The sequence below is a fragment of the Adiantum capillus-veneris genome, chromosome 24 (genome assembly GCF_014529385.1).
Source record: "Adiantum capillus-veneris isolate H3 chromosome 24, ASM1452938v2, whole genome shotgun sequence".
NCBI classification, from domain to species: Eukaryota; Viridiplantae; Streptophyta; class Polypodiopsida; order Polypodiales; family Pteridaceae; genus Adiantum; species Adiantum capillus-veneris.
In genome coordinates, this window is record NC_140954.1 from 124,226,300 (window position 1) to 124,231,073 (window position 4,774).

Here is a 4,774-nt window from a genome sequence, read left to right on the forward strand (position 1 = left end):
ATCAAATACCTACCCAATGTTCCCATCATTTTCCTGCAAACTACTATGCCTGGGCTTTTTTCACTTCCATAGGCCGACCATCTTCAACTGTGCCATCATTGCCCACCCCGTCGTTGAGCATTGATGCTCAACCCTAACATTATTTAGATAATATCTCATTGCATAAGAAGAGAACTGGTAGATATTATTTACATAAGCATTATATAGATAGAAAGAGACTTTCACGGGCTGTAGCACCCGCCGGGATCAAATGGAAAGCCATAGGCTCTCCCAAGCATAGTGTAAACTCCACCTAGATAAAAAATATGGCATTGATCATTAGCATCCGTTTGTAAAACTGATACAAACCATTCCAACGTTGCACTTGTAAACGTGTAAGCCACCCATGTATGTAGCTCTTGACAGCATAACCCTTCAAAAATCTGCATGCATGAGCTATCTCCATGCCCAACACAACCCCACATTCTGGAAAGCCTTTGCATCACATGTCTCCCCGCCAACGGCTAGAGAGCTCTCCACAACATCATTGTCTTTAAGCAAGGCAACCTGTGGCAACTGATCATCCAAAGCAAACACTGGCATATCTTCACCTGTAGTCCCTTCAAACAACACTAGAAGCGGCGGAAAGCCTTGCATACCTTGTATTCTTGCCATAGCTTTAGCAACCAAAACCTTCCACTCGTCATCTACATCGACCACTGGATCATCTAACCTCCATTCTGCTTCATCGAAGCACTCTTCTTCAGTCAACATGGCCTTACCATCACAAGGCAAGAGAGAGGGTTGCCCAACCCCCTGGTCCGCACAAAATGTCTCTTCACCTGCAATCTGTTTCTCTTTGACCACCTTATCGACATGCATAACATCATATGTATGATACCTTGAGAAAGCAACCTCCATTTCCCATGTGTTGTCCGTATCCAAGGCACTGCTATAGCTCGAATACACCTCGGCTTTCTCCAGAAAACTCACCGGATTTGGCACTTCAGCTATCTTCTCCACTTCTTGCTTTTCGGAATTCACGTGGTCAAGCACATCAGGCGGTACTCGGTAGACTCGTCTCTGCAACTGTCTGCTGAGGCCTCATAGGTCCAAACGGTATTGTCTCTACTCTGTCATCACGCCTAGCTGCTGCTACCACATGTGCATCAATTGTTAAGTATGGAGTCTGATTTACCCCTTGTAATTTTCTGTGGTAAAAACGCACATTTGTAAGGCCCCTATTATGAGGAGAAGCCATCGTGCGTGAAGGAAAATCACTCGCCGGAAATAAAAAATTTCAGGGGCAAAATTCAGGGGCAACTTTAGGGAAATATTCCTTCACCGGAATATTCTTTTTCACTGGAATATTATGGCCGGACGGCGCGACCAAAAAGTGGTCGGAAAACAACAGGTCGGTTGACCGGGTTCGGTAGTCAATGGCCAGTGGCTGGTGGTAAGAAGTCAATGGCCAGTGGCCGGTGGACGAATTCAAAAGCGGACTTGTCTTCTCAAGGGCGGCCACACATGGGCGGATTGGAGGGTCTGATTTGGACTTATTTACAGAAGGGAGGCCACACATGGCTGTCTCTCATGAGAAAGGGCAGCCCTTTTGGCCTATAAAAGGAGGCCGTTTCTACACACATTTTATAGTGTGTGAAGTTGATGCAACAAGGTGAGTGTAGGTGGTGAGTGAAGCAAGACGGGAGCTCTATTAAGGGTATTATCCCTTTGTAAACTACTTTTTGTTTTGAAGTACTAAAGCCATTGAGTGGCTACTTTCCCGTGGACGTAGCCCACATTGGGTGAACCACGTATATCGTGTGTACTCTCTCTCTCTCTACTCTATAATCTCTTGTGTGTGGAATCTATCTCTCTCCATTAAGTAATCTACTTAAATATCTATTTAGCTACGTCATATTTCCTAGCATCAACAAAGGGTCGGATTACCTGAAGCTCTTCCCTAGCGATTGGCCTTGGCACCAATGGACTCGCGAGAACTTACTTTGCCTGTTGCTTCTTTAAAACCTTCTTCGTCCTACTCTGCGCATAGGCTACTGCCTCCTCGTACGTGCACGGTCCATCTATCTCGACTTTATCCCGCACTTTTACATGCAAGCAGTCCACAAACTTGGTCATCTTCAAAAAATCTGCATTCTCTAGAGCAGTTACCTTAACCAACTTGCTCCATATGGCCTTGCACTCCCACAGGAATGCTCGAAAATCATCGTCAAGGCTTTGCTTTAGGTTGTCCATCATCTGCTTCACTTCACTCCACTGCGTGCTAGCCACATATCGGTTTCAGAATGATGCTTCCAATGTGCTCCAATCACGTGTTCTTCAGCCTCTAAACCCTCGTACCATACCTTTTCTTTTCCACGAACCAGGAACGAAAACACCTATAAAAGTCGAAAAACCCCACCATGCCATTCTCGCTAGATCTTGCTCTTCAAACTGTGACACCGTCTTCGACTTCACCAAGGAGCAATCAATAGCTCCTCCATGGGTGCACCACTGATGGAAAGGGGGAAGAGGGAACAAACCCACCACACTCTACACTGCCTCTCTATAGCCCATGGATTAACCCACACCCCTAGCCACATAATTACATACACACGCACACTATCTGCCAATCTCCAATGCACCAACTCGCCTACGAACAATCACGGCTACACACACTTGACCATAACCGCAAACACTTATCGACACCCCACCATCCCACACTTATAACCCACCGATGCATACACTCATCCCAATTCTAAAAGCACACTCACACAGGGAGGCAACACACGCCTCGACCACACATAATTTGCCTGTACAATTTCTCTCCCTCCCTCTTTGCACACACACACACAGACCCGGAGCCAACGTTACCATGGGCGAGATGCACAAGACGAGAAGATTGATGGAAAATCCAACACAAATAATAACCCAACCAGACCATAAATCTGCTTATTCAAAGCAAAAAAAACTTGGTACTATGATGGTTAATGTCGACTACGTGCTTTGATGCAATCCTTGGCGGCCCTTGGCTCTCGCTGTCCAGCTATTTCTCCAACTGTCACCCCTTGGTAGCAACAAACTCCCTCTAGCAGTCCTCCAAAGTCTTGGCCCACCTTGTTGAAGGCGGCCCTTGGTACCCAGACCCTTCTCTACATCAGCTCTTACACACTACCTTTTAACACCTGGTGGCCTTTTGCCTACTTGCAAGCCCCTTCTTCCCACATCAAAAAACCCTGTTCATGCCTTCGGACCTTCTCTTCTTTCAGTAGCGCTATCTCATGCACTAGTAGTGTTTAATCCGGTGACGACCCCCAACTTTTCATGCCACCAGCACCTGTGCAACTGATGGTACCTCTCCACCTAGCTATCCGTCTTGGCCCTGCTCTATGTTCCAGCTCTCATTTGAGCAGCCTCCAGCTTGCAAGCAGCTTTCGGCTCTGAACTTCAGCCCCTCAGTGTTCTCCACATCGCCACCCTTTTGGCACTCCTCTTGTCGAATGCAGACAAACTCCATCATGTGCAACACTTGGCCATCTGTAGCTTCAGACGGCGCCCCTCTTTGTCGGCTGCCCAACGGCCTGCAGTCCTTCTCATGCTGGCCCCTATCACTAAGCCTTCATGGCGGCCCCTTTACTGGACATCCTCTCCCTTTGAAGCATTGCCCGCATCCCTTTTCAATTGTAGCCCTTGGCGGCTTCCACCTCCATGTAGCGGCGGCCACCCGTGATGGCGACCCCACTCTCCTGCCCTCCCTTTGCCTAGTTTTCCTTCTCCATGACCATCTGCAGGTCTCATCCCCCAAGAGCTCGTCCCCTGCACCCAGTGGCTCTACACCAGCCCTCGATCATGGCCAATCATGCTACAAAAGCAACCCTCGTTCCTTGTCTTTGGTTACTCACGCTGCATGAAAATCCACAAATGGCGCCCTTTCCTCTGGGAACTGCAGTGCCCTCCTTGCTTTGCCGGCCATTTGCCCCCTCCTTTCCACTCTCGGCCCTGCTCGCTTTACAGGCGTGCCTCCTTCTCCCATGCAGATGTCGCTTTTCCCTTGCATGCCCACCACCTTACAAAATTCTGTTTTAGCTAATTTGACTTGGGCCGCTCTCCCACGAGAAGATGCTCGGCACGACTTTCACAAGCTCTGCATACCCTGATACCCAAACTTCGTTGTGCTAATGGTCTAGATTCCAACCCGATCACCAAAAGGACTCTCCTAAATAGTGTTTGCCATGGTCGACCATCGTTTTGAGCTTGAAATGATGCCCAAATAGTAAACACCCTGAAGTTGCACAAAGACCTCGACTCTGCTTGCTGACCTTGATATCCGATTCGGCATACACATCATAGCACCTTTCGCCTACTAGCAAAGCTAAAAAAAACAATACTTGACCTGCAAAGGGCCGCATTTGGCATACACATCCTGGTAGTAGAGTGTCGCGCAGACATCCCGCCCAACATCCCATATCACAAAATCCATAGCACCTGTATCTAGCACCCCTTGTCCCACTCCCAACCTTGTGATATCACCATTTGATTCTGTTACGTGTGATAGCAAGAAATACTTGTAGCTCCTGCTAGTGAGTGCTCCATATCTGTGCACCTGTCTCCTAATTGCATCAAATACTTGCCCAATGTTCCTGTCATTTGCCTGCAAACTACTATGCCTGGGCTTTTTGCAGTTCCATAGGCCGACCATCTTCATCTGTGCCAACTTTGCATTCATTATGGATTTCTACAAAAGAAGCTTAGGCCATCGAACAACACTCCATAATGAACTTTGAAGAGATGTAGT

General features: G+C 47.8%; 1 pseudogene; it reads right to left on the bottom strand.

The window, feature by feature from the left end:
* Positions 1-221: 221 nt before the first annotated feature.
* Positions 222-861, bottom strand: LOC147427078 (uncharacterized; annotated as a pseudogene).
* Positions 862-4,774: the final 3,913 nt, after the last annotated feature.